A 23,411-nucleotide genomic window follows, 5' to 3' on the forward strand; every position below is an offset into this window, starting at 1 on the left:
ACTCATGACTCAAGGTGTCTCTTATGGGACTCACACCCCCTTGCAAACCAGCAACCCGCCGTGGCCTCGTCCCCAGATGGTTCACTCCTGAGCTGAAGACCACTAAACAACTATATAAATGCCTAGAACGCAAATGGCAGAAAGACAAAACCCAGGAGAGCAGGGTCACCTTGACCCGTCACCTTTATCAGTACAAGGCCGAAATCAGAAAGCAAAAAATGCCCACTACAACTCCTGAATCCTAAACTGCAAAAATCCAAGCAAAGAACTCCACAAAATCATCGCCAAATTCACCAAACCAGCTTGCACACCAACCGTCCCGACTCCCTCACAATCACTGTGCGACTCTCTCTCCCTCCACTTTTACACCACGGCTCTCGAAAGAACAAATACTCTAGCCACCAAACTGGCTCACACACATCCTCCAGGCAATACTCCCCCCTTAACGGCCAGCCCACCAGCTGCGACCACTAGGCAACCAACGTTCGAATCCTTTGGTCGAATATCAACAGAGCAATTTCGCAAACTTCTATCTGCCCGCAAACCATCTGCCTCTCCACTGGACCCCTGCCCATCCACAACTCTCAAAGAAATGTTTGCCTCAACCTACGCAGGAGAACACGCAAGATCCATCATAAATACCTCCCTTTCTTCTGGAATTTTTCCAGAAGCATTCAAAATGGTTGATGTCAAACCTCTAATTAAAAAACCTTCCCTCGGCCCTCTCGAGCCAAAAAACTACCGGCCCATCTCAAACACCAGGTTCCTTTCCAAACTCATTGACCGAACCGCCTACTCCCAACTAAATGCCTTTGTCGAAGCCAACAATCTCCTAGACCCCGCACAATCAGGTTTCAGAGGCCGCCACGGAACTGAAACCACCCTAACCTCAATCTGGGATGACCTTAAAATGACGGCTGACTCTGCGGGATGCGCTGCACTAATCCTTCTTGACCTATCCGCTCACTTTGACACTATCAATCACTCAATCCTCCTAGACCGCCTCCACTCCCTAGGAATCCGTGGAACCGCTCTTAAATGGATAGCTTCATTCCTCAAAGATAGATACCAAATAACAATACTCTCCACCTATACCTCGCAGGCCCGATCAGTCGACACAGGAGTCCCACAAGGAGCATGCCTATCTGCCCTCCTATTCAATCTCTACTTGATCACCCTCCCACCAATAATGTGTTCACACAACATCTTGTGTTACAACTACGCCGACGACACTCAAATAATTCTAAAACGTATAAACTCAAAACCCAACCCCAGACCTGACCTGGCCTCCTGCCTCCTTGACATAGAACTCTGGATGACCCAAAGCCACCTCTTGTTAAACCCCTCCAAAACAGAAATCATGGTATGTGGCAACTCCGAACTTCTTCCACACCCACTACCCTGGCCATCCACCATCGGCAACTCACCGACCCCCACCAACTTAGTGAAAAATCTTGGATGCACCCTTGACTCTGCCCAAACACTCTCGCGCCAAGTCAACAATGTCTCAAAGTCCTGCCACTACCACCTTAAAACCCTTAGGCGCATCTTCCCATATCTCTAATTTCCCAACAGACTCTCCGCGTTCAATCAATCGTTATATCAAGACACGACTACGCAAACCCCCTATACCTTGGACTCCACGCGTACCAACTGAATATATTCCAAAGGGCTCAAAACGCGGCATCCAAAATGTTACTTGCACTCGGCCCAAGAGATCACATCTCCCCAGCCCTTAAGATGCTGCACTGGCAACCAGTAGCACGAAGAGTGGCTTTCAAAACCTTATGCATCCCCCATCGAGCACTGCATAAAACCGGACCTCAATATCTTCAAGATAAGCTAAAACCCTATCACCCCCCACGTACCCTAAGATCAAGCTCAGCTCGTCTACTAGTCATACCTTTGACAAACTCAGTCAGATTAGGCGGATCATCATTCTCAGCCTTGGCCCCCACGCTGTGGAACTCACTCCCACCCTACATTCGCCTAACTGAGGATTTAATGTCTTTCCGCAAACTGCTGAAAACCTGGCTCTTCCCCTAAAACCAACCCGTACCAAGCTAACCCAACAGAACAACAGCATCTCAATGACACCAATCCAACAAACTACCTGATGCAAGAAATGGACAGCTAATGACCCATAATATAAACTAAAAGGACAAACAGAATTAAAAACGAGCAAAGTACATCAAAGTAATGAAATCCCTAATAAGAATAAATCATAGGGAAACAGTAAAGATATTTAAACTCCTGAAACAGACTTTATGCACAAAGAGTGAACGAAGTGAATGGCGTGGATGCAATAGATAAAACTGATGAAACCTGTGGAACAGATGAATGCGCTGAGTGTAAGAATGCATGAGTGGAAGAACAGATAACTATATAGTTCAAACGAGTGTGTAAATTGAATGAGTGTATTGTTTGGATGAGTGTATAGAATAGATGATCAAACTGAGCAGATAAGTGTGTAAAATGGTTGGGTGTATAGAGCGGATGAGCGTGTAGAGCAGATGAGTGGGTAAATAACAGAGAAGCGAGTGAAACACAGGAGTGCATAGAACTGATGAATGTAAAGAACGGAAGAGCGTAAACCGGATTAATGAGTGGAACAGATGAGTATGTAGAGTGGATGAGTATGCCGAGCGCAGGAGTGTGGATAGCGGATGAATACAGAAGTGCGGAGAGTGTGTAGATCGTTGGTGCAGATAAATGTACAGACCTGGTGAATGTATAGAGCGGATGAGTGGATAGAACGGATGAGTGGATAGAGCAGATGAGCGGATAGAGCGGATGAGCGGATAGAGCGGATGAGCGGATAGAGCGGAGGAGCGTATGGGGCGGAGGAGTGTATGGGGCAGATGAGTGTATGGGGCGGATGAGTGTATGGGGCGGATGAGTGTATGAGCGTATGGGGCAGATGAGCGTATGGGGCGGGTGAGCGTATGGGGCGGATGAGTGTAAAGAGCAGATGAATATATAGAACAGGATTTCTGCATATCAGCGAATGTCCTTATTGCTGTTGATTGAATGGAAAATAAGAGTGCATAAAGCGGATGAGTACACAAAGCAGATGAGTGCAGATAGAGGATGAGTGCGGAGAGAGGAGGAGTGTGGAGAGAGGATGAGTGCGGAGAGAGGATGAGTGCAGAGAGAGGATGAGTGCGGAGAGAGGATGAGTGTGGAGAGAGGATGAATGCAGGGAGAGGAGTGCGGGGATAGGAGTGCGTCCGGGGAGAGGATGAGTGCGTAGGAGGGGTTGAGTGCGTTGGAGGGGTTGAGTGCGTAGGAGGGGTTGAGTGCGTAGCAGGGGTTGAATAGGTAGGAGGGGTTGAATGCGTAGGAGGGGTTGCGTGTGTAGGAGGGGTTGCGTGCGTAGGAGGCGTTGGGTGTGTAGGAGGGGTTGGGTGCGTATGAGGGGTTGGTTGCATATGAGGAGTTGGGTGCATAGAGGGGATAAGTGCGTAGAGGGGATGAGTGCATAGAAGGGATGAGTGCGTAGAGGGGACGAGTGCGTAGTGATGCTGAATGCATAAAGCAGAGGGAATGAGTGAAGAATGTAGATGGAGTCTATATGGATAGAACAAATGATATATGTGAATGGAATTGATCACATATACGGACTGAATGGGTGCTGGATGTGAATGGAACGGGCGATGCACGTTGACGGAACAGCCAACATATGTGAAGGGAATGAGTGCCGTATACCGACGGATTGGGTGCCATAGGTGGATGATCGGGTGCCATATACAGACGAAACGAGTGACGTACATGGGTGAAACGTACAACATAGGTGGCTGGAAAGAATGAAATATGATGATGCTACAAGTGAAAATTTAAGGATGGAGAGCATAAAACAACTTGGTACACCCGAAACGGTTCGGGGTAAATAGAGAGCATTTGACTGCATGTGGCGGGAAGAGTGCGTGTGGCGGAAAGGAGTGCTTGCAGGAGACTGACAGGAGTGCATACTTGGAACTGTGCTTGGAGCTGACAGGAGTGCATGCTTGGAGCTGACAGGAGTGCATGCCTGGAGCAGACTGGAGTGCATGCATGGGACATACAGGAGTGCATGTATGGAGCAGACAAGAGTGCATGCGTGGGGCAGGCTGGAGTGCGTGGGGCTGACTCGAGTGCATGAGTGCGTCGAGTGGGCCGGAGGGTGTAGAGCCAACTGGAGTGCACGAAGGTGATAGAAATGCGTGACGTATATAGTATGGTCTGTATTGCAGAGAACATTCAAAAGAGCTTATATCACCTCATAACAAACTGCCATGCTTATGCTCTCCTTACACCACCACTCAACTAGATCACAGAGATACTATGACACCATTCGGTATAACTGTTCTCATACTAACATTCTGCCTCATACTCCCCATCACTCTAAATAAACACTGCTGGTTACCCACCCCCCAGCCAGGCGTTCCCTTCAGGCCTAACGCAGCCGCAATCGTTCTGGATGAATCCTGCCAGAACAAACACATACTCCTGACCTCTCAACCACTACACCTACCGCTAAGAAGCAGCTATTACACGAATACCGCACCAGCTGCACACATATCCGGTGCTCATACGCACCTTGAATCTCTCTACTCTCTCTATTGACCTGAACTTCGGTTCCCAAGGGCGTTCAACCTACCAGCGCCTTCAGACCATACCAATGGTATATAAGGCGCTATATAAATGCAAAGTAACATAACATAACATAACAAATGCTCAAAATAAATAAATAAGCAAATACATACATAATCATGCACACATGAATAAACAACAAAAATGATTTAGACTACCTGTATCCTCAACTCACCCTACCTTCCCACTCCTGCAACCACCCTTCATCTAGACTGCATTTCACATTTCTGTGTTGACATTCAGAACATTTTAACAGTAAAATTATAGAATTCATCATAGAGCTGGTTCAACTGAGATTTTTTGACATTCCACTCTTGAACAATCTTGCCATCCAAGGCATTATTACACTGAAAAAGATAGATTGTTGTCAATGAGTGTGGTTTGGATTAATTGTCACAGCCCTTTCTTTAAAAAATGACTACAAATCCAGTATATTTTTACACGAAAAATAATAAGTCCTGTTGCACAATGAAGTTATAATACATTCACAAGGATGGAACATAAACATCACAATAAAGTAGCACAATTATCTTAAAGTGTGTTTCTAACAGTTAACTTACAGATATGTATATTTGATTGTGTTATGTGTATTGGATGTGTATTGGATTTTTGTTTTTGTAATTTAGTTTTGTTTCATGTTGCGTTTTCACCTAAAAGAAGAAACACCCACATCCAATTTCTTGCTCAGTCACTCTGGAAACTAACCTCCCAATTGGTATCACCTAATTAATTCATGACAGCTTTGAATCCTCTGCAATTTAATTGTCAACATTCTCTTGAATATCGTGTGATCTGCCTTCCCACGCACATGAAAGGAAGGACTTCCAGCAGACAAGTGTATAATTGGAAGAATTTTATTACACAAGATACAGTGCATAGGGACTCCCATACTGCATATGATGCCCAGGGAAAACTGCCATTTCCACAAATAGTTCATACATTTTTGATGGGCCTCGTAGCAGGCTTTGGTCTCTTTTATGATAACTGAAAATCTCAACGCATGACCTTTTATTTCTCCAGATGTAAATACAATAGCTTTATTTTAAATGTCTTGAATCTGGCACAATGCACAGCATTGACTGGCATCAGTATCATTTTAATAAAGTATGGTATGGCTCCTGCTGCGAAATCCTGCTAGTATGCAGGCCTCCAGATGTCTATGCTTCACTCTCTCAAACACATCATCAAAATCTTTATCCAGTTGAATTTCACATTCACTATTCATCAAATGTGTCATTTTCTTTATACATAATGTCTCACATTCCTTGGAAAGTACTTTAGCAATCCCAGCATAGAAATGAAATGCCATCTATAACATCACTGTTTCAACCACACAATCACCTCCGACAAGTTATCTTTAGGTGCTACCCCTTTCTCACTGAGAAAATTCCCTCAATGTTTATATGTTGCTTGCCCTACATTTGTACTTATCTAACCTGAGCGTTAAATCTGTATCTTCAAAACTCTCACCGATTTCTCATCATTCTCTGCCACATTCTTCCTGAGCACTAAATTATCTACATGGTGCTGCTCTCCTTTCCAAATAGGAGAACAAATTATTTTTGGACCACAGTAGCTATTGAGAGAAGCCCAAATGGAATATGAATGTATTGAAACTGACCCAATGGTCTAAAAAAGGCTATGAACTTAATGGGCAGAATTCCTGGGACACGTAGCTTTTCAGAAACTTTAGGAAAAGGGAACTGCTCTTTCATTACCTATTTGTTTACCTCTCTAAGATTTACACACAGTCTTATACTTCGATTGGCCTTTAGGGCAACAACTATGGGGAAAGCCATGCCACACAATCAACAGGTTCTAATCCTCCGTTTTCCTGTAAACAGTCCAGCTTTTGAATGGCACCTCCTGTCAAACTCAAGAGAATATTTCTCAATTCAGAAACAACCAAGACTACCTCCCACTTGAATTATGATGTAATGCCAAAATGCTTCAGTTGTCCGATTTGCTAAGTGAAATCCTCCAGAACCCAACTCCAAACATTTCCATGCTTTGAAGACATGACCTCTTCTAAAGAGCGATTCCTCCTCAACCATACCTCCTTTCTAATTACATTGTTTTTATGAAACAGATAAAAAACTGATCACAAATGTGCTCCATGTGGACGTTTTTGAAATCACAATCAGCTGCGTATGGTTATCCTTGGAAAGCTGTCACAGATCGTTCATCACTTTCACTTCCTTTTGGTTTCTCACTCTGATGCAATATCGCTGAAGTAATTCCTGAGTTTTTGGGTTGTACTGTATGACTATTTTTCGAGTATGCAGTTAGTTCATCAACATAAAAGTTTTCTAGGTCAATTTCTCTGTATTCTGGGAGCCTTTTCAGAACTCGCCTCTCTTTTATTCCTAGACAGTGTAAGAGAAGTTATTTCTTTCTGTCCACATGAAACGTGGATCCATAAACGGGCAATAAGTATTCCTCAACAACTTCCTTCCAGTCATTCCACATTACTTGGGATTCACCAAGAGACAGACAAAAAGGAAGGGCCCAGCATATTTTGCTACTGCACGATGGGAAATATTGCAACGCAATCACAGACATGTTATGCCGTAATTTGAGAAGTGTTGTAAAACACCTGGCACTGCACACACGCAAACAAAACAGCCCAAACCTTTAATATCCATTGAGAAAGTAAATGGGAATAATCCTGCTGTCTCAAGGTTATGGGGGTGGGGGTATTTTGAACAGCACCAGAACCAACTAGTCATAAACATAGAAAACATGTACTCCAGGGAACAACATTTCCTGGTGCACCATGGACAACTGCAGGGTTCCAAATACTGAAGCCCCACCATGCAAGTCAGTCCTTGCGCCCCTTATCCCACCCTTCACGCCCAAGGTTTTCAACCATCCTGGCCATACTAGCCCCATGTACCAGGCCACACCAGGCCAACTAGCCTATACTTCCCAGCCTACTCCAACCTTCGAGAGAAACCTTAAATTACGTGCTAGACTCAATAAACTGTATGAACCATCTAGAAGATCTTCTCCCCCTATAAAGCGTACAATGAAAGCCCAACATACTAGGACATGCAATGGTCCTCACTCCCTACCAGTGAACATAAATACCCAAACTCCCAAACCTAATACAAATAATAACGCATTAACTACCTCCCCTACTAAAATGGATCCTGAAGGACACTCCTTTAAGGGAGCTCTCCTTAATGTAAGATCCCTAGTGGCACATGCCATCAACCTAGCTGACCTAATCACAGAAGCTAAGTTAGACTTTATTGCCATAACCGAGACCTGGCTACACAAGGCGGCAGGTCCATCACTAATGTTGGCCATCCCTGATGGCTACACCATATCCAGGCAAGACAGAGAAGGCTTCCGTGGAGGTGGAATTGCCATCATATCCAAATCCAACCTATCATTAAGATTAGCCCCTGTCACAACTCTGCAATCTTGCGAAGCCCTTACTGCAAAAATCCCCATAAGTAGCACTCAAACTTTATCTATTCACCTAATCTACAGACCTCCGGGCCCACTTGGAACCTTTGAGGAGGACTTGCATAGCCTTCTGTCCAATAATACCAAAACTACTTCACAACTGTTGGTACTAGATGACTTTAACCTTGGCTTCAATGACCAAGCAGATGCTCATGCATTAACTATTACCAAAACCCTTCACACCTTAGGTCTAACCTAAAAAGTCAACACCCCCACCCATGTAAAGGGTAGAATACTTGACTGGGTTGCTGATTCCAATTGCTCAGCCATAGTCTCCTCTATTACGCCCCTATCATGGACAGACCACTCCCTGGTGTCCTTTAACCTTCTAACTACCAAACCACTCATCCCAGCCTCACAGATGGCTCCATCCTGCCCCACAAGAAACAAAAAAAATATTACAGTGGATACAATTATTCCCTTGATCCTTCCAACATTAAATGCTCTGCCAGATAACCTCGACCCTAGTGCACTGGTCAACGAATATAATAATATCATGTGTACCACTATGGATAAAGTCGCCCCACTCAAAAACCTAAGGCACACTCAAATAAATGGTTCACGCCAGAAATCAAATCCCTACGTTTAACCAAAAGAAAATGTGAATCAGACTGGAAACTCTGCCCAACTGAGGAGAACAAAGTTACTTTAACTAATATCTCTCGACACTACAAAAATTAAATTTGCCTAGCAAAGCGTAACTCCTACAATGTTCGCATTGCCAACTCCAACTCAAGCATGAAGGAACTCTTCTCTATCCTAAAAGAACTGGAGTCTCCCATGGCCACACCAGATACCTGTACCAAGGACCAGACCTGGTGTACAGATATCCAATTTGCCCTAGCAAACAAAATTACTACGTTGCAAAACAAAATCCAACAAAAAAAAGATTCTTTAAACCTCCCAAACAAGCCGCCACTTAATGTTACCACCAAAGACCATACTAACAAATTCTCCTTTACTAAAACATCCATCTTAGAGGTAGAGAAAACCATCCTCTCTCTCAAACCTTCGAATTGCAAAGGTGACATCTGCCCAGCACAACTAATAAAAGACGCTGCCAGAGACCTCTCACCGTTCATTTCCTGTCATGATGCTTACCTCCAAGGAGCCAGGTCCGACCCAGCAACCCCAGAGGCAGGCATCATTTTCCCCAGGGAAGTGCCAGCGGGCCCAAGCTGGGGCCCTTTGGACACAGTCCTGGCGCCTTAGGCGCCAGGCTCATGTTGGACCCCTGTCCTGGCGCCTTAGGCGCCAGGCTCATAAAGCTAGACATGTGTTCAAGTGTTTTAAGGTGCACTTACCTGATGCAGACCATGCTGCTACATCCAGGCCCTCTTGAGGCCTGAATGGAACTACTTTACCTGTGGACCTACTTTCCCCTGGGTGTGGTCGGGGAAGGATACATACCTGATCGGTGGAAGGATACATACCTGGAACTTCTTCCAAAGCTATTTAAACCACGCCCGATCAGCAACTCACGCTTCGCGTTGTTCTGCTCCTCACAGCTGGACGCTCACCGTGTCAGCTCCTGCATCTGGACTTCAGCCACGCCTGTTAGCTTCCTGGGTCACCTGCTAAGAGAGAATTGGAGAGAAAGAAGACCTTACCTGCTAAAGCTGCATCACAGAGACTTCACACCGACGATCCTGAAAGGGAAGACATCATTTTAAAAGCATTTCGCTTCAATCGCTGCAGCGCTGCATTTCACTCACCTTTCCTGGGCACCTCCATCTTCAGCAGCGATCATCCGGATCCGCAGCCACTTCCCAGAGCCTAGAGAGAAAAAGACAAGAACACAAGGTGAGAGAAGGAAGGGAATAGGAAAAGCTCAGTTTCCTTCTAAGACTTACCTGTTGGGTCATTCCCATTTCATTTCGGGTCCTGCCTCTTCCTGGCATTCCTATGGGGAAAAAAGACATTGAATGAGCGAATGCAAAAACATTACCCGAACGCTCATCCAGAATTTACCTGTCATTTACTGGAACTGCACGTTTCACTTCGGGTCGGCGCCATATCTCCGGCATTCCGAACCCCGGCCCCTAAGGGGAAAAAGACATAAGCGTTAGCGCTTGCTGCAATAAAACAATGAACATTATTATTAAGCTTGAACTTTTGAACTTGCTACAGAACTCTTACAGCGCCTTACCTGAATAGTCAAGCTTATTTGAACTCCCATCAAACCTCAATCCAGTGAAGTAACTGGGTTTCAACGCGCCCCTGCATCAGAAGCAGGATGGAGAACTCATCTTTCCAGACCCTAAGGTGAGACTTCACGGGGAATCGAGGAAGGGTATCGTGGAGGGTTGGAAGGGAGTGGGAGGCTTGAGCATTATTCCGTCAGTAGGTAATACTCCCTTTTCACGCACAGGGGAATATTCCTGCGAGCCAGTGAGTCCATCTTCAGAGTCCTGCGCTTCACCATAGAAGAAGCATCAGCACTCGAAGCCAGACCTGCGCCTCCGTGGGAATCAGGTGAGCGTGACATTTCCAAACTGATAAATGCCTCCTTCACCACAGGTAATATTCCAGCTAATATAAAACAATCATGGGAGCTCCCGCTTCTTAAGAAGCAGACCCTAGACCCCCTCATCCCCACCAATTACCGGCCCATTACTACAGTTCCCTTCTTACTGAAAATATTAGACAAAGTTGCCTACACACAAATTCAAAGACACCTTGAATTACATAATCTACTGGGAGCCAGACAATCCGGCTTCCGCCCACTCCATGGAACCAAAACGGCCCTCATTGACCTAAAGACCCAAATAGACGAACTGAGAGATTAAGGTAACACAGCACTCCTCCTTCTTCTTGATCTCTCAGCTGCTTTCGATCTAGTGGACCACAAGGTCCTTTGCAAACACCTGGACACTGCTGCTCACTTCTCCACCCATGCTATTAAATGGATTGAATCCTTCCTGAGCGAGAGAACAATGAGAGTCTTCTCCCCTTCGGCAGCAGCCGATCCCTCACCTATCACATGTGGAGTCCCTCAAGGCTCTTGCGTCTCACCGAACTTATACAACATATTCACTAAACCTCTCTTCGATGATCTGGACCTTCTAGGTATCACCTACACTAATTATGCTGATGATACACAGATTCTCCTCCTGCTTTCTGGGGATCACAACAAGGACAGAGAGTTGGGGAATAGGGTGTACCTCATCATTCAGGCATGGATGGCATCCCATGCACTCTGCCTGAATGATGATAAAACTGAGCTGATCATCCTGGGCACGCAGGCCAATATCAACAAGTTAGGCAAGGACTATTCTATGTTTAACATAGATGGTAACAGCATTAAGGATTCGAGAGAAGTGAAAACACTAGGTTTCTATCTTGATTCCACTATGTCTTTCACCAAACAAATTAACTCCTTAGCCTCCACTACAACTTATACCTGTAAATTAATAAGAGCAGGTAAACCCTTCTTATCGAACAATAGTTGCATGATCCTAGCTAGAGCCTTAATACTATCCCAACTTTATTATTGCAATGCCCTTTACAGTGGTGCCAATAAAACTATCACCAAAAGGCTGCAAATCCTACAAAACAATGCCCTAAGAGCTGCCTTAGGCATAAATAAAAGGGAACACATCTCCTCCATCAGTCACCAATACAAATGGCTCTCCACCGACAATAAAATCCATCTAAAAATGATCTCCCTGACACACAAAGCCCTCAACAACGCTGCCCCCAGCTACCTGATGGACAAAATAAAAAGAAAAGTCTCTTGTAGACCTACAAGAACTCCCAATTCCAACTTCCTGGTAATCCCTAGATTTAAACTGCCCAATATTGGCGGCACCAGCTTTCCTGTGCTAGCTGCCAAATGGTGGAACACCCTACCATACAACTTGAGAACATACCAACCTTTCTCACATGTTAGAATGAATCTTATCAAACACCTCAACGACAAAAATATGTAATGTACTGTTTGACACCTGTGTTTGCTACCCTATCTGAACTGTACATATGTATTACTAGAGATGTACCCCAAATGTAAATAATCATAGTATCTTTGTATTTAACTTATTGCCCGTTCGATAGCAATGCTCTAATCTGTTGATCAGATTTGCCTCCCGCTAAGCTTGTACTTACCTATTTCCCTAACACTGTAAATATGTAATATTGTAATTCCTGTAACACTGTAAGCTTTGCATATTCTTTTTCGCTGCGCCCGGTTACCCTTGGGTCTGGCGCGCAATATAAATAAACAAACAAACAAACAAACAAGACATGAATGGCAAATAATTGGCCTAATTCCTAGGGTGTGTCAACTCATTAATGGTGTCTTCTCATTCATTGTTTCAGTTGCAGCTAGAGGCAGAGCTTGGGGTCATAGGCGATGCCGGCAAATCAGTGTTTTGAATGGTGCGCTGGTGAACTCCTGAGCACCGAAGTACTGCAGGCTAGGGCATCCACACTTTTACTGGAAAGTGGTGAGTGGTTAATATCACATTTCCCATTAGTCTTTCGGGAGAACTGGTCACAGGGAGTGCAGAAAAGCAGCACTAAAACCAATGGCACATTGGCTGGGACTCTGTACCAGCTCTACACTAAAAGAAAGTGGGGTTAAGAGGCAGTGAGTGCAGGTTGCTTCGAGCAAAAAAAAGACAGCCTTGACCTAAACCACAAGTACTTACAGTATAGAGTCATGTCCCATAGCCACGGGCTGAGGGGGTATCGCAGCAGGCTCCACCACAGGATAAACACGTCACAGGCAGCAGTGAATTTTGCTAGACACATTACCTTTCTATAGTCATATGGTAGATTTTTGTGAGCGAAGAACAAATTGGGGTGCCGAGGGCAGGCAGGTCTTTCACTTATGGAGTGAAAATGTTAAGTAGATGGTGACAAGTTTCCCATTGATTCAGGCTCTTTGGTACCTAATCATCAAAATATTGTGCCTTTTTGCACAAATGAAAGGAATCACCTCCACATACCACTTTTTAATTGAAAGTCTTTTATTGTACCTAATGTTCATAATAGAAATCCAAGATTGCAGGAGATGCCCAGTCCTCAGCCAGGGGACATGAAATAAAGAGTTTTAAAAATACAATACAGAGCATTCTTAGGTGTTGGCTTCTTTGGAACCCTGGTGACATCAGACAGCCTCCAGTGAAGGATATTGCAACATAGTTGTGTGACCTGGTGGAATTCACGCAAACTAGACCCAACAAAGTGCTCTGAAACAGCCAGCAAACACGGTTTGCTCTATAACAACAATGAATGAAATACAATGAATTAATACATTTACAACATATTCTTCAATTTCGAACACCACCTCCATCATAGGACATGATTGATATTTAGTATGTTTTGCAATTCTTTAAAATATGTGGGTATTTCCCAATTTTTTTAAACTTGTTTACTGGTTTCATATTTACAATATTGTGCTTTTATTGTATGCCTTCTAACATATCTGTGACAAAATGCATAAACAACAGTAAACACCGTCATTCATGGATAAAACGGTGATGAATTTACAAAGAGTTACTGTTCAACGCCTTATTTATTCATTTGATTGAGATGGGAAGTTCAACATCGTGATTGGCTTGAAGGGACCGCTTATGCTTGCACTCATGTGAAATCTGGTCTCCTCTGGGCAATTTTCATCATTTGCACTGTGGCGTATTAATGTGAAGTGTAAAAAGGCGGTGTAAGCCTCTTTACATTTCTCTATTTCCACTCAAATAGAGTAAACGCTGGCTGCCATGTGTGCATGGCAGGGGGAGTTTGCAATGGTTTCCTATGGAAACAGCCAGATTTTTGCTGGTGCAAAAAGCAGGCGGTTTCCCTGGTAAAACATTGTTTTTATACCAGCATGAAAATCCCATGCTGGCATGAAACCAAGTTATTTTTGAAGACGGAGAGCAAACGGGAGGCAGAAACGCAACTCCTGTTCCATCTTGCCCTCCGCCTTCCCCATAGCATGAATGGAGGCGTTAAGACAGGGCACCTCCATTTTTGCTACGGGCGCTTCGAAAATGCGCTCCATTATGTGCTGATGCAACAGATGACTTTGTGGCGGAGAATATATTCCTCCATTATGGTGCAGTTGTCACTCCTATATGCATGAGTAGAGGTTAGACATGCCCTCCCCCTCCAACTCTAGTGTTGCTTAATCATAGCCATCATGTCCAGGGAATAGCCTGCTTGTCACACTGCTTTTCAACAGAGAATCGGTGCATGCCACCATAATAGCATTAACAACTGACACCACCTCAAGTAAATCAATATTTCCATACATAAAAATAACATTGCATGAAATCTGTAATGGGGTAGTGTCCGAGAACTACAGGGGCATCTCTAATGACTACTTTGCCGGACTTCTCCAACCGTACCCATTTGTGGTGAAGGCAGAAAGAGTGAAGGGGGTTGACAGTGGAGAAACAAAAGAAGGAAGGGTGTCAAGGATGGGGAAGTGAGAGGAGAGAGAGTGAAACAGACCAGGAAATTGAGTAGAACTCTGGATACTGCCAGAGGAAGTGGCGCTTAGCCACATTTTTATTGCAATGGATACAGCAGAGTCACTCCCCAGTAACGTGGACTAATGTTCAATTGACCCAGTGAGGTCTGGCAAAGCCGGTTACAGGTGTAGCACTAGCTGAAACAAGCCCTGGCGACTTGAGAACAGCAGGTGGAAAAGTCTCAGCATCCAGTCTACAATGTCACCAGTGTAAGGAACCAAACAAGCCAACAGGCATGTGCAGGGGACGCTTAAATCCACAATGACTGTGAGTGACTTTCATTCGACTGCCAAGAGGCAGATTCTCTGGAAAATGAGGGACAGACTTATGAAAGCTGTGGATGCCTTATTTATTCACATTCCCATGGCCTGTTTTTTTGTGTGAAATAAACCTGTTTGGACCCTATTTCATGAGTCCTGAGTTGGTTGTGGATCCCTTAGGATGACAGATGACCAAACAGTGTAGACACTATATTATGTTTGTTGTGCTTCTTCTGTACTCCTGTTTGTCTTCCTTTCTTTGTTGAAATTCTCTTTTTGTTGACTTTCTTTTCCTTGACAATTTTGATTTACTCTCTACCTACTTATATATTTTAATTTCAAACTCAATTTTTTAACCTAATGTCACGTACAAATCCTAACATTTTCTAAAGTACACCAACATTTTGTCCCATACACCTGATATATATAAAAGCAAGAAAGAAGCAACTACCTACAATGGGCCTCATTACGACCCTGGCGGAGTGGGTTTACGCCAGCGTTATTCGCGGCGGACCCGTCCGCCCTACTACGAGATTCCGTAGCGCCATGGAGCGTTTTCCGCCTGGTTTTTCCGGGCGGAGAAATCCATGGCGCTACGGGACCTTGTCGTTAATTACGCCACCGTATTTTGAGGTGGCGTAATTAACGCCTTCCCCACTCCCATTATACCCTATGGGGCAAAAATGGGAATGGGGAAGGGTAAAATGGGGGATGGGGATTTACCGCCCCGCCAAGGTCGGAATGGGGCGGAAAATCCGCCAACCCCCATGGTGCTATCGGCAGCTTTCCGCCGTGCTCCAAGGTGCATTTTGCACCGCGATTTCCGCCAGGGTCGTAATGAGGGCCAATGTATTTACCAGTGGTTCCAATGAGTATCTTCCTTCTTGAGCTCTTTGCTGCTCCACCTCCGACTCTGTGAGGGTCATTCGTGTTTCTAAGCAAAAGGTTGGGAGCAGATTTCTCTCTTCGGCCAGCGCCTCTCTTTGGAACAGCCTCCTTGCCTCTCTGAAACTTGAGCAGAAACATCTCCAGTTCCAGAAGCAGCACAAGACGTTCCTCTTTGCTTCTGCCTTCTATCTTTCACTTCCCTGCGGATCTCCTGTCTGATACTGCACTGGCTACCTGGCTACCCACTGAATCACGTGCCCAGGTCCCTGCTCTCCCAGTTGCACACCTGCACTGCCTTTGACAACCCTGCACTTGTGGCTGTACCCGCAACCCTACAGTCCCCCTAATTGCACTAATCTAACATTTTGTTGTCTGCACTTAACCCCTGCACTGCCACCTGCTGGTCGCACTTATTTTTCTATGTCTTGATCCTATGTCTCACACTTCTCCTCCCCCCCCTTCCCCTTGGCACTTTTCCCCTTCTCTCTCCCCTGCACTTGCGCGATCTCAATGTTACTTTGCCTAGTAAGATCGTTGTCTTGTCCTCCCTTGTTCCCCTCCCTTGCCTTCTCGCGCCTTGAAACACTTGTATATAGGTGGGCTATAAATAAAATATCATATCATATCATCTTTTTTATTGAATAGAAGAAGTTGGTTGAACAAAGGAGGTAGTTAACTGATTGAAGGATGGCTCTATTTGTTTCTGTGAAACAGGGATTTCAGTCTTATTACCTTTCAATTGATGGTAATTGGACTGAATGCATGTTTGCACAGAACCAATGTGTGCCTGGAGCTGATCAAAATCCCAGATCTGACATTTTGTCTGGCAAATTTAACACAAATATGCATGTTAACTGTTTAAGATTATCATTCAAATACAGAAAATGTAGGAGCTATATAAATCTTAAATAGTGTGGAGTACAACGTGGATGCTTGTGGCACTCTACATAGAAGATGTACATGTGCAGAGAAACAAGGCCCTATTTGCACTACATGTGCCCATCAATCCAGGAATAAGCAAAACTACTGAGTCCTCACCAATGTGGCTCCTAAATGCAAAATAATCAGGAGTAACAGGTAGATCCACAGTGTATACAGTTTCATTCCCAGGACTCACAACTGAGACATTAATTAGGAATAATAGCTACAAGGCACCTCTCCAAGTTCTCCCTCTCTCTTATTTTTTTCTCCATCTCTTCCACTTTTTACTTGACTCCAAAGGCCTTTTCACTCTCTTCTTTCCACCGCCTCTTCTATTCCACTCTCAAGGGCTTTCTTCTCTTTACTTTTTGCATCTCCTTCCTTTTACTCTCCCCTGCAGATCTTTCCACTTGCATGCATGCCTTTCAATATGTCTTCTCCCTTCTCTTCTCCAGAGTTGTTCTCTTTCCTGTTTCCTCCCATCGCATTCCCCTTCATCTATCCACTTTGGCAACTCCTTTACTGCCGCCTTCCACTGCAGACCGCCTCCACCTTCCTCCTGTCAGCGCCCATGCCTGGAATTGAGTGGCGGCTGATTGCATGGATGCACAGATGCACCACCCGGTGCGTGTATTCCAACCTGTATTCTGCTGTGGTACTGCAGCAGCCGCTTGCGGGAATTATAGGTTTGATTCTTTGCAACTGCACTGAGTTGTTGGATGCCTTCCAGTGACTCTCTGGACCACACCCTTAACAGTGTTGTCCACTATTTTGGAAACCACATCAGTCCACTACCAGTTTCTTCCCTAATGCCCACTGTGTGAATGCTATGACTCATACTCTGCCTGACAGGCAGCTCCCCTGCCAGTATGTGATTTTCCATAGGTAAGCGCATGTGCTGGTCTATCTCACATCGAACCATTGTTGAAGGCTAGTTGTTTGCAGGCAGTGGGACCCCATGGTTGAAGTTTCTGTTGGGGGGGCCTTTCTTTTGAATGATGCTGCTTGGAAATGGGTGTTCTGTGTGAGGTCACTGCATTTCTTTTGCCTATTCTTCCAATAGGTGCTCCAGGTCTGCCAGGTACTGACTTAGAGCAGGGGCTTGGGCAGCCATGGGTTTGCAGCATGGTCCCACAGGAATTGGTGGTAGGTTATAAATTTAAGGGACCGGGTCAGGACAATGGGGCTGATACCACAGGTTAGAAATGGTCTGCGTAGCTTGGCGTTATATCACGTTTCCTCCCCTACACCATGAAGTTGGGTTGTGGCACACAGCCATCATGGTCCCCCTAGCTTCATCTTCTCACCTCAACCACGGCACCTCATGACATTTTACGTACTGCTTTTTTTGTTTGGTTATAATGCTCCAGGAATGCTTGTAGCCAATGTTTCTTAAGCAGGGGACATGGGACCCGCTTTTTTTGTTTTGTAGATACATTTCTCCATGAAAATGTTGTATAAGTCTATCCCCTAAACACCTATACAAGATGTAGAAGGTATAATGATGCCTGCCTGTGATCAGACCCTTCTTTTTCCCCGAAGCATAGAGAAATAATATGCAACTGTTTTCCAATAACTTCAAAGCCTTTCACATGCAGCAAGTATGCAAATCTCATTGGCCGAGTATGCATCACATCTTGTGAATGTCTACGTAGCAATAGAATACTATTTATTTATCTTGGTCAGCCTATGATTCTTTAAGAACTTTAAAGTGCTGTAAACCTTATTTGCAGAATCCATGAACAGACAATTTTAGGCTTGGACCAATTCCTTTACCCAAGACCCCATTTAGCTCCATATCTGTTAAGATCATCCTCACTCAAATCCACAAGACAAGTAGTGTGTGTAGAAGAGTGGTGGACAACCTGTAGTGCTCAAGATGTCAACATAATCTTTAACTCTGCAATTATTCATTGACGTAGTTCTGGGGGAGTCAGTATCATGCTCTAATATGTTCAAAGGATAGCGGTTTATGGCTATCATACAGTTCTCCTACAGTGCTAAAAATGTGGCCTATCAAAATACTGCTAATACTCTTAGTAAATCCCTTGGGCAGGGAGGATTGCCACTTGTACTTATATAAAAATGAATATGCAGGATGTTGAGATCATTTTGAAGGGTTCTCCAATTGCGTGCACACATTTGTATAATCTTCAGACTTCTCTGTTTAAAAATGTGTCATCATAAACATGGTCTTACTATGTAGTTCCACAACCTGCTTTATCAGTTTGCCTGTATCTTCATATAATTGGTCAGATTGCCACATGCTCTTGACCTTATTGGGTATTGCTGGCCAGTTGTAAAGCACTAGTTGGGCAAGACCAAGAAACCCTGCCGTTTTCAGTGAATAAGTAACCCTATTTGCCACCTTCCCTATTTCACGGCCGATATCAATTTAAAGAGGATAATATGGTGTCATGCTCGCCCAGCTTAATCAACACAAAAAGGACATGAGGAACGTAAGAACCTCATGAAAGCTGTGGGAGAAATGGAATATGGGACAAAAAGGTGTAGGATTTTTGGGAGTTATCTGGTGAATGAGTAGCACAGAAGTTGATAGTGCTTCACTCTTAGATGGCCTTAAATTTCAATTCAATGGACCTCATTATGAGTGTGCCGGTCCGGAAACAACAGTGCCGGTAAGCCTACTGGCACCGTTGTTTCCAGACCAGCCACACGGCCGCAGAGTTTCACAGAAGCACCGGCACCATTATTAACGGTGCCGGTGCTTCCGTGTTCCCCATTCCCATAGAATCCTATGGGACTCAATGGAAATGGGGAATTACAAAATTACCTGTGCCTGACTTCCCTACCGCCTGACTTGGAATAGCCCACTGGCACCGGGAAGTCAGGCACCAGTAATTAATTACAGGTCCGGCGGCAACCTGCCGATTTTACCAGCACGGGTACCGCCAGACCCGTAATGAGGCCCAATGTGTTAGAAAGAACTGTATACAGGTAGCAGGGTCATCCCAATCTACCATATTTAGCAGAAATTGAATGTGGGTGTAACATTAATTCCCCAGCAGATCTACCTAGTAAACAAGTTTGGATATTTTTCTCAGGTGTCTCTTCTTCCCAAGTGTCTCTGTGACTAATCGGCTTCCCTTCTGAGGTTCCCGATTTCCTTCTGTTTTCAATTTTTGTTTAACACCATTACAGTCTTTTGTTTTGAAGTTGCCCCATGCTCTATTTCCCTTTTGCCTCATACCTGCTCCTTGGAGGGTTTTTATCTGTGTTACCGTATTTTGATTAGCCAATGCGAATGCTGCTGTTTTATATCAATGATTAACTACTTACCCGCAGGGCAGAATAAGATCTCATTATGGGCAAAAGGAAGGGTTTATCATAATCTACATCCATGTTTGGAAACTAACCCTTCCCCTTTCCCTCATTGCCTGGGAGTCCAGAAAACTGCACAGGCTTCCACTCCCCGACGCCTCAATTGAGAGAGATCAGACTCCACAAGGGGGTTTACTTTAGGGCTGGGAAGCAGCAGATTTGCATCTTGATATCTCAAATCTGTGGGTCCAGCCAACATTGCTACATATTGTATCTCAATATATTTGGTAGATAGGCAAATTCAGATGTCTGGATTTAGCTGTATTTTTTTAGATCATTTTGCTAGGTACCAATGCATCTCTCTAGTGACTTTATTGATTGTACGCTCATCTATAATGGTGGCTATTCCCCGGTAGGTAACTCTTTGAGCACTCAACATTCATGTGTCTAAATTCTGAGTGTTCCAAATCATAAAGATCATTTGTTTCAGTATTAAATTAATATTTGGGCTGTACACCAAAATCGGAGAGAAGTGACATTAACACTTGATATGCCTCACTGCAATTACTATCGATAATCATGATATTATCGGTTTATGTTGCTACATTCATTGGGAAGTCACAGTTAATCCTAAACAGCAGGATTCTGCAGAGAATCTAGTAAAGCATTGGTAAATGCCATTAAGTGCAGAGACAACAAGAGTGTTGAAAGGGTGGCATTGTCATGTACCTTGTGCAGTGCAAAGAAATAAGTCGGTAGACGGCTCATTGCAATTCTAGATCTTAGAAGTTTGTAGAGGTTGAGAATAATATGAAGAAATGGTTCTTACCTTAAAGATCTGCCAGAGGAACTCACTGCTGTCCTTTTCTAATATATTTCTGCATTATTGAAATGAAGAGCCATCTGTGATCCCGAGCTAGTCGTGAGGTCAATCACAGTAGAGGCTCCTCTAGTATGCTGTCAAATTTTCCCCCAGAATATTGCTATTCATTTATTTATTTATAAAGCGCTGAATATCCCGCAGGCATTAGGGCGCACAGTTACACGAGTTAAACAAACAAATAGACGCGACAATCAAGATCCTACAAGATGCCCAGTGGAATTCTGGGCGATCAATTACTTGAACAGACCTTTTTTAATGCTCTGCGGAAAGTTTGTATTCTCATGTCTTAGCTTTTGTTGGAGTGTGTTCCAGAACTTAGCAGTGCTAACTGGAAATGCTCTTCATAGGCCATTTGAGAGTTTATATCCAGGACAATTGACCTGCGTCAGGTTGGAGTAGTGTAGTGATCTGGTAAGAGTATAGCGGGAGACTAAAAACTAAGGGCCTCATTACACGGTAGGCGGTGGACCAAGGTGCTAATAGCACCTTGGTCCATGCCGGTAAAATACCGACACCGCCTTGGTGGAAAGGGGAATTACCGCCCTATTCCAAGGTTGGCGGGGCGGTAATTCCCCCTTCCACCATTGCCCTTCCCCATTCCCATTTTTGCCCCATAGGGAATAATGGGAATGGAGAAGGTGCTAATTACGGTACTGCAAATTTGCGGTGCCGTAATTAGCACCAAGGTCCCTTAGCAGGTTGTTTTTAACGCCTGCTAAAAGCAGGCGTTAAAGTACCAACCCGCTAAGGGACCTTGTAGTAAGGCGGTAAGGGTTAACGGTCACCGGTACCATTACCGGTGACTGTTAACCCTTACCGCCTTCTGTGTAATGAGGCACTAAGTAGTGGGGGCAGTCCTGAAGAGGCAGTGATGTACAAGGGTGCCTAGTTTAAAGTTGATGCAATCTCACACCCGTAGCCAGTGGAGATTTTGTCCTGTGATTGGATATGTGATCTCCTCTTGGAATTCTCTTAATGATGGGTACACCCTCATTCTGTATGATTTGGCATTTCCGTAAGCAGGAGTTGTTTGCTCCAGTCAGCAGGCCATTACAATAATCTAGCCTCGATAGTATAGTTGCTCGAGCAATAGTGGCGCAGTTCTTTTCAGTGAGAAAGGGCCATATGTTCTTTAGCAAAAGGGGGTAGTAGTTACAATTCCTACTTACCTGGTTGACGTAGGCATCAGCACTCAGGAAGGATTCCAAAAGGATGCCCAGAGTTTTTGTCTTACTCTGAGCTGATATTGTATAATTCTGGATTTTGATACTTTTACAGTCTGGATTCAGTTTGGAACAAGCCTGCGAGAAGCTGAAAATCAAAAGCTCAATTTTTTTTCCATTGAGGCACATCCAATTGCAGGTCATCCATGACTGGATTAGATGATAGGTACAGAGAAGATTGAAAGAGTCTAGTGTGTAATTAATACTGATTTCCATGACTGTGTCGTCCACGTAGTTCGTAAAAAATATGTCTGAATCCTTGAGGAGTGAGCAGAGAGGTCTTAAGTACAGGTTGAACAACACTGGAGACATACAAACTCCTTGGGGCACACCGCACTGAATGGGGACTGAAGATGAAAAGCTTCTCCCCAATGAATTCTAGACACATGGTGGGACAGGAAGAACTGGATCCATTTAATATCCTCCTTTGAGCAATTGCCAAGAGGTTCGAGTGTGTGGAGGAAGTGATCGTGGTCGAGCAGGTTGAAAGTCACCAACAGATGGATTAGGACCAGAATAGAAGATCTTTCGATACCCAGTATACTCAACATGTGTGTTTGGAAATCGACAAGAACTGTCTTTGTGATGTGTGCTGGTCTGAAACCAGATTGCCTGTTGTGAAGGAAACCATTCACTTCCACAAAAGCATGAAGCTGAGATGTAGCAATTTTTGCAAGTATTTTAAAGAGGAAGTTGCAATTCGTGATGGGTCTAAAGTTATTTGGGTCTTTGGGGTCCATTTCCGGGTCTCTTGAGCAGGAGGATAACCGTAACCGCCTTGTTTGAGTCTGGGACATGATTGTCCAGAAAGGATGAATTAACCAGGCATGTAAGAAAAGATGCAAATAGATCTTTGTGCACCAGAATCAATTTGGGTGGGAGAATATTTTCTGGACATGCGCTGGGTCACATAGTGGAAAGTATACTCTCAGTGTCAGTGAGAGAAATTGAGAGCTGTGTGAATTTAAGGTGTTTTTGGGTCATAGCTGTTGAAACGAGTGGGTCTCTAAGTAGTGAATGCCAAGGCATTTTTAATTGTATCTCTGGCCTTTGTTATATAGGCTTCAAAGGCTGCCTGTACTTCTGCGCAGTCATGAGCTGTGGGCGAGAGTGATATGCAATGTGCTTTATGTTTCTACACTGATTTTAGAATCTCAAAGAGTTTTCCTGGGCTGTTTGTAGCCTCATTAATCTGAGTATTAAACAAGTTCTTCTTAGTTTCCACTATATGAAGTTTATATAGTTTTTCCTGCGCTTTTCTGGTGTTTTTATTTTCATCAGATGGACAATTTCGCCACTGGGCTTCTAGTTTTCTTTTGGCCCTTTTTTGAGATGTAAACTCTGGCTCTGACGTTGCTTTTAGCAGTGGTGT

Source organism: Ambystoma mexicanum, chromosome 7q (genome assembly GCF_040938575.1).
Source record: "Ambystoma mexicanum isolate Mex_15411 chromosome 7q, UKY_AmexF1_1, whole genome shotgun sequence".
In the NCBI taxonomy this organism is placed as follows: Eukaryota; Metazoa; Chordata; class Amphibia; order Caudata; family Ambystomatidae; genus Ambystoma; species Ambystoma mexicanum.